We start from the raw sequence: 10,643 nt of genomic DNA on the forward strand, positions 1-10,643 counted from the left end.
GTGCAGTCTGCCCAGTCACGCAGGTTTGGACTACCCAGGGGGAGCTGTCAACCCTTCCCTCCTGCCCTGAATAGCTTCTTGAGTTATTTGTAGCAGATTTTTTGCTTAAGCAGCCATTTTAAGAACTTTGATCATCTTTTGAAGTATCCTGTAAAAACCAAATCCTCAACTGTTTACCTCAAAACAGATGAGATTTCTTCAGCTTCTTTACATCACTGAAGATCCAAAGGTGCTTAGTAACAACTAAGCTTGGAAAATTGACAATTTGCACACAGTGAGCTCCCATAGATATTGCACCTGAGAACTCCCACGTTTGACCAGGCGTATTGAGCAATTTATGAAGAACACCAAGGTTCAGGATCCAGACCCCTCATCCTCATCTTTTTGTAGCAATCAGAAAGGACCATTGATCCAGAATTTGAATCCCATCATTAAACATAGAACAGTACAATACAGAAACAGGCCCTTCAGCCCAGTATGTCGGTGCTGGCAATGAAGCCTGTTTCAACTGTACATCTGCCAGCATGAGGTCTATAATTCTTCAATTTTCTGCCTGGTGGTGGACTTCTCTAAATGGCTGTTCATCGTGGCACCTGGAAAATTTAAATTCAACGAACCTTTGCAGTAAAAAACAATCATCTCTGTAACGTTAAATTCAAAATTACTGAATTGTTGTACAACAGTTCTAGTTTTCAAGAAGGGGAGATCTTGTATTGTCACCCAAACATGTCATTGTGACTTCAGACTCAAAGCTTGTATGCTCCAACCTTGGAGCTAAGAATAGCCAACAAAGGGCTGGCCTTGCAGGAAATTTCCGTCTCTCAGAAAAAGAAAATAAAGCGGGAAAAAAATTGCACCAAGAGCAAACTGATAAGATCAGGAATAATTTTTTTTGTGATGGTGTCTGAGAGATAATTATTGGCCATGATACCAGGGGTGACTGCCATTGCTCTTCATAGTGTCAAGAGGCTTTTTGCATCCATCGACGAGACCTTTGCTTATTGAAAAAACAACACTTCAGACAGCGTAGATCTCTGTCAGTGCTGTCTTAGAACAAAAGTCTTGATAAATCATGAGAGCAGGAGGAATTTTGACCTTGTTGGTGAGCTTCACAAGGAGGTGGCTGAGAAACAGGATTATTTTGATGTGATCCTAGAGGCAAGACCGTGTATGTGTGCATATAGTTGGGAACTGTATGGCTAACATTGTAGACCAGTGATGTCACTTTCTGAGATTGCTTTGCAAATGAGAAGCTGCAGTTTGTGTGGGTCTGGCTGGGATCCTTGCCCATTATGTGCAACTGCTTGCAATGAGCTCTTTGTCTGTACAAGAAAAATATTTGTGTATATTTGCATGCAGGGTAATATTACATTCTGGGCAAGCCTCGGTGTATAGCAGCCTTTTCTTGCTCTGTACCGTTAGCCTTTTCGTACAACGTTGTCGACGCAGTGGGAGATGACCTCACTTCAAAGTACAAAACTATTGCAGGGGTTGACAGGGTAGGAGTCAAAATGAGGAGTCAGCCAGCCAGCACAAAGGTGGGAACATATTTCCACCAGGTTGTGGTGAATCTTTGCAATTTAGTGTCCAGGAGGGATAACGGAAACCCAGGACAGAGATCATAAGGTCTTTAGATATTATTGGAATCAAGAGTTATGGAGTTAGTGTAGGAAATTGGAGTTCAGGTAAGTTGGTTTGTTATTGCCAAGTACTGAGACATAGTGAAAACCTTTGGTTGCCATCTCTTGCCATTTAGTGCCATCTCCTACAGTTGATTTCATGACATCGAGACATCAAGGTGGTAAAAGGGAGAACAGTAACAAGATGTAGAGTGAAGTGTAGTGGCTACAGGGAAAGTGTAGTGCAGGCGGACAATAAAGTGGGAAGGCCATGACAAGATAGTTTGGTAGGCTGAGGCTGAGGTGCCAAATATTCTACTCTTCTTTGCGTAACTCTGCACTTCCTGTCTAGACCTGCTGAACAGCAGGTGGCAAGATGGCACTGGTGAACAGTGGCAGCATGTTGCAGGCAGCTTACAAAAATTGTAACGACTCTCACTGCAATTGCCCTTTAAGTAATGTATTCTGAATTATCGTAATGAAATAGTAATCTCCTCTGCCTCCTGTGACCACTCTCAACTCTCAAGCATGCAGGAAGGTACATCACCATGGTCATAAGAGAGGGAGGAGGGGAGGACTCAAAGCCAGGCTAAAATGCCAAGGCTTGAAGCTTCCTCTATCCAGTACCCTGTCAGCAAATGTACAGTCACTGGAGAACAAAATTGAGGAACTTGGGGAAAGATTGTTCCATCAGCAGGAAAAGAAGAAATTCTCTGTTTTCTGCTTCACAGAGACGTGGCTCACTTCAGATACGTTAGTAGGGCCCAAGGGCTTTTCGATATACAGGATGGACCAGACAGCCTTCAATACCATCATCCCATCAAAACTACTCAATAATCTTCAACACCTTGGTCTCTTTACCTCCTTATGGAATTGGTCCTCATTGGAGGATCAGAGGTGGAGAGGTCAACAACTTTGAATTCCTCCGTGTTATCATTTCAGAGGATCTCCTAGCTCCTGCACGCAAGTGCCATTATGAATAAAACATGGCACTGCCTCTACTTAGAAATTCAGCATGCCATCGAAAAATCTGACCACCTTCTATCGATGTGTGGTGGAAAGTATATTGACTGGCTGCATCACAGCCTGGTATGGAAACACCAATGCCCTTGAACAGAAAACCCTGCAAAAAATAGTGGAATTAGCCCAAGACATTACGGGTAAAATGCTCCCCACCTTTGAGCACATCTGCATGGAACACTGTCGCAGGAAAGCAACATCCATCATCAAGGACACCCACCACCCAGGATATGCTCTCTTCTCACTGCTGCCCTCACGAAGAAGACAGGGCTCCCTCGGGACTCGCACCACTTGGTTCAGGGACAGTTATTACCCCTCAGCTATCAGTCTCTCGAACCAGTGGGGATAACTTCACTCAACTCCACTTGCTCCGCCATTGAAACGTTCAAAACAGAAACCTAAGGACTCACTTTCAAGGGCTCTTCATCTCATGTTCTCAATGCTTGCTGCTCACTTTATTAATGTATTTTCTTTCATTTTGTCTTTTGCAAATTGGTGGTTTGTCTGTCCTGCTAGGTGCAGTCTTTCATTGATTCTATTGTGTTTCTTGTATTTACTGCAAATACTCGCAAGAAAATGAATCAGGTGACGTATGTATTTTGATAGTAAATTTACTTTGGACTTTGCTCCTCTGAAGCTCACCACTGGGGGCAGCAAAGGGCCACTCAGTATTTGAGAACAGAGTAGCAGCACAAAGTGCTGGAGGAACTCAGCAGGTCAGCTACCATCCATGGAGAGGAATAAAAAGTCAATATTTCGGGCTGAGACTCTTCATCAGGAATGTCTCAGAGGATTTCTAACATAAAAGATTTCCAAATTAGAAAAGATATATGATCTACAAAGGATTGACAAACACAGGTACAGTTCTTACATACGAAAAGGACATGCTAGCATGTTGCAGACCAAAGCAGAAGGCTGAGGAATGAATTCTAATTCTTCTTCCTGTCACCTCCATGTTTCTGGCATTTTCCTTGCCATTCCTAACAATCCTAACTGCTTTCTAACATTTACAGAATGCTTTGCCTCTAATTGCATGTGATGTTCTTCAGTTATATTCTCCTGACCAGGTGAATGCAATGTTTATTTAGGCCTAGGTGGGCCCCATTGTTTTTCTTGATTAAATCATAGGACAACGAGATAACCTTGTTCTTCGTTTGTTTAGGCCAAGAGATTTAGGGAGGAACATTGGTGAGAAGTTTAATTTTGTCAAATTAACACTGTGACCCCTGGAAAGGTCAAGCTGGTGTGGCAGAAGGCTGAGGTCACCAGTAAGCCCCTTAGGCCCTGTAAAGTGAATATTTACCACACTTCTGAAAGAGGGCAGTAAGAATCCTGACTGGTGACCACTTGGCTCCTTTCATTCAGATTTTATCTTTGTGCAAGCAGTATGGGTTGGTGGGGACAGGGAGGGTGAATATCATGGAGTTACTCAGACAGACAGCACAGAGGTGGAGCCACAGCCTAGTTTCAATCCTGATCTGGGATGCGATCTGTGTGGAGTTCTTGCGTACACCCTGTGACCACGTGGGTGTCCTCCCTGTGCTCCAGTTTTCTCCCACATCCCAAAATGTGCAGGTTAATGTCAGTATCACAATCGGGATTATTATCACTGACATAAGTGGTGAAATTTGTTGTTCTGCAGCAGCAATGCATAACAATTAAAAAATTAGAAAAAGAAATATATTTTTTAATTAAATAAGTCGTGCAAAATGAGCAGAAATAGTGAGATTGTGTTCATGGGTTGGATCATTGACCATTCAGAAATCTGATGGCGGAGGGGAAGAAGCTGTTCCTGAAACATTGAGTGTGTGTCTTCCGGCTCCTGTACCTCCTCTCCGGTAGTAATGAGAAGAGGCCATGTCCATAATGATGGGTGCTGCCTTTTACAGATGTCCTCGATGCTGGGGAGGCTCGTGCCCATGATGGAGCTGGCTGATAGGCAAATAGTAAATTTGGCTGCTGTGAATTGTAAATCCTGAAGGTGGGAAGAATAAACACGAGATTCTGCAGATGCTCGAAATCCAGAGCAACACACACATAAATGCTGGAGGAACTCAGCAGGTAGGAAGCATCTACGGAGAGGAATAAACTGTCACCATTTTGGGCTGGGACCCTTCATCACGACAAATGAGTGATAATGATCAGCATAGATACAATGGACCGCAGGGCCTGTTCCCATTCTGTACCTCCCTATAAACACTTCTGGAGATCTGCATCCCCAGCCTTAAACTTGTCCCTCTTTGTTCAGGTTGAGAGAGATTTCACAGCTCGTACATTCACTCCAGTCCTCAGGGGGAAAAACGCCAATAAGTTTGAGACGTGAGGGCCCTGTTATTTGTGGGAAGTGGATGTGGAGACTGTGGGCAGTTTGTTTTGCACTCATATCCTGCAGGTCCTGCCAAACTGATGACTGGTCTGATCAATGTTCCTAGACTACAGGCAGCAGACTGAGCCACTTATAGATGGGTGGGCAGTTCGGATTGAGAATATTAAAATCAGATGCTTGGAACTCTGAGTCAGTGGAAGTCAGCTAGCACAGTTAATATGTGAGTGGCTTTTAAAAAATCTGGGCTCTTCCATTTTCCTGGGGTTCGTTGCCTTCAGCTCATTAGACTTTCAAAAAGCAAATTTTACTTGTATCTTTGGTTTGAATGGCCAATATATTTGAATCCAACACTTCCAGAAGTCGTGGAGTCTGAAGTTTTCAATTATGTTTCTCTATGACTGGTTTATCATTTTAAAGCTGGGATGATATATTAAGATAACATTCAGTAAAATGTAGGCAGTAGACAAATCCTTGCACAATCTAATCTCGTATACTGTGTGATGAAAGGGTTAAAACAGATCTTTTTACTCGGAATAGAGTTGTCCATTCACTGTACTGATAATGAGCAAGTTTGTTAGTTAAAGATAATTGGGGTGGCATGATAGCACAGAGGCTAGCACAGCACTTGACGGTACAGGAGACATGGGTTCAATTCCCACCGCCGCCTGTAAGGAGTCTGTACGCTCTCCTCATGACCGCATGGGTTTCCTCCGGGAGCTCTGGTTTCCTCCCACAGTCCAAAGGCCTACCGGTTGGTAGGTTAGTTGGTCATTTTAAATTGTCCCATGATGAAGCTGGGGTTAAATCGAGCGTTGCTGGGCTGTGTGCCTGGAAAAGCCTAAATCTCAATAAATAAATAATAGCTCTTGATTCACAAGGTCCATGAGACCTTGAGGTGTACAGATGTAAGCCATTCAGGAAATGTTATACAACTTGTTTTCTTTTTTCAAGGATGAACAAAACCACTTCAGTTAGCAGAGTAATGCTTTGACTGGTAAGATTTTTGGGAACAAGTGAGACTGGTTCAGTGGAAATGCAAAATCCACTCTATACATCTATCATTAAGAAATTTAGTTTTAGAATTGTAGCTGACTGGTGATATATATAGATTAGAAAATAAGTGTGGGCTTTCTCGATCATGAACAGTGCACAAGCTCATCGGGTATCTGTTGTCTGGTCAGAATCGTGATTGGTGCCAAGGACATTTTGGAGTCTCCAAGCCAGTTGTCAGAAATCAGAGTCCTCGACCAGCAGAAGGGTGAAAGACTTGCTGCTACTGTATTAATAATTCTGTACTCTATTTTAGATTTGTTGTCTTGTTAATCCTTTACATCATTTAGTAGAAGGGTGTGGGACTTCTTTTATCATTTATTTTAGATTTAGTGTTTTATATATATCTTTGTTTCTTTTTCCTTATCTGTTATTGTACTGCAATAAAAGACACTGCAGCAGCTTGAGGGTGCTCTGAATCCTCAGAAGCTGCTTATCATTCCCTTACAACTGTTGCCTTGCTTATCATGCAGGACGTGGACCCTGGAGTGACAGCACTAAAGGAATCAGTGCTGAGACATGAGTCATTACAAAATTAATACACAGAGAAGCACGTTACTGAGAGTGTCGCTGTGCCAAGGACCTAGTGCACTCTCTGGCCCTCTCACCACTGGGGCCCACGGTGAATCCCTGCACTTCGCTGCTAATGGATTGTCTCACAGGGTGGGTGAGCAAGCATCCTCCGCGAGGACTGGTGTCGGGTCGGGTCGGGTCAGGGAGCCTCATGAGGGCTCAGTGGTGAGATGTGGGGCTCAGGGCCACACCCTGTCAGATGGTGACTGTGGTAGTTGCTAGAGTCTCCCTCATCACCTGTCTTTGGAGATAATCGGAGCTGCTTTCTTCCCCCTGAAGCAATAAGGCGCCATGATGTAAAGAATATGGGGTATTCACTTCCATCACTCATAATGTGCGACATGAATGCACTTCTACCATAGGAAGGGCAAAAGGTTTGCAATCTTGCTCTCTGGCTACTTTATCACAGATTGTATAAGGAATGAGATGGACATTGTAAAACTTGGGTTTGGCATTTTCATTTAACGCTGTTTTAGCCTTGATATGTTTGAGTTTTCCATTGCCATCCATGAGCACTGCTGTGGCATCATCCAGTACCTTCCTCAATTTGCTTTCAGTTGACTCTATTGCAGGAGACGTGGCATGCAAATGGTGGATGGATCTCCAAACAAGTTGTAGTTGTCTCAGGCAATTTACACCTTACTCTTGGTTGGTGCAACTGTAACGAAACTCGATTTCCCTCGGGATCAATTAAGTATGTCTGTCTGTCTGTCTGTCAATCTTGCTCCACAATGCTGGCCTCCCTGTTTTTTACTACTTGCAAGCCCAATGTGGCTTGCTGGTTGTTGTATTTCACTGTTACAAATATCATTCCTATAGGAGTTATCTTTTCTCCAGTTTAAGTTCTTGGTTGGATATCTGCAAGCTTCAGTTCATTATCTCTGAATTGCCGTTCAAACTGATTTTGTTGAATGACTGAAACAGCCAAGCCAGTGTCCAAATTTATTTCAATTAATTTGTGGTTCACTTCTGCTGTAAGCTATACTGCTTGTTACTTGTTAGTTTTTGCATTTTAATTCTCAAGGCTACTCAGTCCTGTATCACTCTCATCATTATCAGATTTTCTTTAGTGAGGCGCAAACAAATGACGTGCCATTCGCGTACGTCTTGCATATAACCCGTACTGAATTATGTAAACAAACAAAGAATGCTAAATCAAACAATATATTTACAATATTACTGGAATATTAAATACACCACACAAGGGGCAGAAATTCACCACCAGTCAACGACAAGGGTTCACATGAGTTTCCCGGGATCCACGTTTCTGGCACAGAAGTGTCCAGCTCAAGCTAATGTCTTTTGGGAAGAGAGGATCGAGTATACTATAATGACCTGGCACCCTATGATGTCGTGCTAAGCAGGATACCATTGTACAGGTGAATACACACTGCAGGAACTGTAGGTCAGGCAGCATCCATGGAGGGAAATGGATAGCTGGCGTTTCCGATCCACGTCAGTGGAATTGGAATTGTTTTATTATTGTCACGTGTACACAATAGAAAAACATATTTTTGCATATCTTCCATACAGATCATAAGGTAGAATAATGGAAAAGCAATAAAGTCATCTGGACTGAAGGACAGAGGGGAGATGGCCATTATAAGGAGGTGGAGAGAAAAGGTGGAGCAAGAAATAAGTAAAGCTGTTTAATTCACATCCCTTCTCTTCACAACTGTCTGGCACCTCCCCTCTGATGCCCCTTCTCCTGCTCCTTGGATCCTGGATTTCCTCACTTGTTGACCCCAGTCAGTTTGGATTGGTAAACAAAAATCTCCACGATCTCCATCAGTACAGGAGCACCACAGAGATGTGTACATAGCCCCCTACTCTACTCCCTTTACACCTATGACTGTGTAGATAAGTACAGCTCCAACACCATATACCAGTTTACTGTTGTGGGCTGTATCAAAGGTGGTGATGAATCAGCATACAGGAGGGAGATTGAAAACTTGGCTCAGTAGAGTAATAACAACAACCTCTCACTCGATGTCAATAGGACCAAGGAACTGATTGTAAATTACGGGAGAGGGAAACTAGAGGTCCATGAACCAGTACTCATCAGAGGAGCAGAGATGGAGAGGGTCAGTAGCTTTAAATTCCTGGGTGTCACTATCTCAGAGGGCCTGTCCTGGACCCATCATATAAATATCATTGTGAAGAAAGTACGACAGTGCCTCTACATCCTCAGGAGATATGGCACGTCATCAAAAACTTCGGCAAACTTCTACAGATGTATGGTGGAAAATGTGCCGACTGGCTACATTACAGCTTGGTATGGAAACACCAATGCCTTTAATCAAAAAATCCAACAAAAGGTGGTGGATTTGGCCCAGTACATCACGTGAAAACCCTCCCAGCCATTGAACACATCTACATGAAACATTGTCGTAGAAAAGCAGCATCCATCATCAAAGATCCTCACCACCCAGGCCATGCTCTTTTGTCAGGGCTGCTGGCAGGTAGAAGGCAGAAGAGCTTCAGGACTCGTAGCACCGGGTTCAAAAATAGTTACTACCCCTCAACAATCAGGCTCTTCAACAAAATGGGATAGCTACACTCATTTAAGGACTCTGTTATATTGATGGTTATTATCTTGTTATTCCATGCTTGTTATTTTTTGCTGTTTATTTTATCTGCATTTGCATGGTTTGTTTACAGTTCCTGATGTCTACAGTTTACAGTTACTGTTCTATAGATTTGCTAAGTATGCCCACAGAGAAAGAATCTCAGGGCTGTGTGTGGTGACACATATGTACTCTGATAATAAATTTTACTTTGAACTTTCTTCCCTTTTCCCTTGATCCACTGTCCTCTCCTATCTGTGTGTGGTGACACATATGTACTCTGATAATAAATTTTACTTTGAACTTTCTTCCCTTTTCCCTTGATCCACTGTCCTCTCCTATCTGTGTGTGGTGACACATATGTACTCTGATAATAAATTTTACTTTGAACTTTCTTCCCTTTTCCCTTGATCCACTGTCCTCTCCTATCAGATTCCTCCTTCTGCAGCCCTTTACCTCGTCCACCTATCACCTCCCAGCTTCTCACCTCATCCCTCCACCCCCAACCACCCACTTGCCCCCTCACCTTTGTTTCACATATCACCTTCCAGATTGTTGTTCTTCCCCTCCTGATTCTGGCTTCTTCCCCTCCTGATTCTGGCTTCTTCCCTGGCTCCTTTCCGGTCCTGATGAAGGGTCTCGGCCTGAAATGTTTATTCCCCCACATATTTGCTGTCTCAGCATTTTGTGTGTATTGCTCAGAAATCAAATGGTACAATGAGCAGGTACTTACAGTTTAGTACCCTGCTCAGTTACTTAGGAGTTACCTATTTTGAAACTGTGCATTTCACAATTTTACTTTGTAAATTGCATGGTTTCAATTTAGTTAACTCCGAAATAGCTGAGCAAGGCACTAAATTCATGGATTGTTCCAGCTGGACTGTGAGCACTGGGCAGGCCCAAATACCGAATGGGGCTGAATTAAGGAAAAAAAACGATTGAATATTTTATTTTTGAAAACTATCTACTCAAATCTGCCTAAGTAGGTAGCTGGGATTTGATTTAACACTTCGCCTGAAATATGCTCTCAGTAGTGCCTTGCTCTCTTCATACAGCACTGACTTGTTACCTTAAGTTATTTTGCAATAATTTGTTGACTTTACTGAATTGCCTTGTAATGACCATCTTAAAGATAAATTTCCGGGATATGCTCAAAAGTAACTTCAGACAAAAATAATCAGGAGATATTCTTATCTTTTTTTTTCCTCTTTTGAGGCTTATTATAAGCAGCAAGGCCACTGGGCATCTAGTGTACTCAGGGATCTAAGCACATGCTTGCTGCAGTAAGAGCACACAATGGATAAAAGAGTGTGTGGAATGCGGTGGGTATCAAAGCTACCATTGTTAATTGTTTGACATTTGACCATCAATGAAGGTATTGTGGGAGCATTGGGAGGTGGGAGGTCCCGTGGTGAATCATTCCAAAATAGGATAACACAGGAGCTGGTCCAGGCAGCAGCCATGACATATGATATTTTCAGTGTGATG

The 10,643-nt window shown here is 42.9% G+C and overlaps 1 protein-coding gene across 2 annotated transcripts in view; it reads left to right on the forward strand.

Moving 5' to 3' along the window:
* The window catches only part of rassf1 (Ras association domain family member 1), a 116,268-nt gene that overhangs the window by 57,696 nt on the left and 47,929 nt on the right, over positions 1–10,643 (forward strand). The gene's annotated exons all lie outside the window — the stretch shown is intronic.

Source organism: Mobula birostris, chromosome 16, assembly GCF_030028105.1.
Source record: "Mobula birostris isolate sMobBir1 chromosome 16, sMobBir1.hap1, whole genome shotgun sequence".
Lineage (NCBI taxonomy): Eukaryota > Metazoa > Chordata > Chondrichthyes > Myliobatiformes > Myliobatidae > Mobula > Mobula birostris.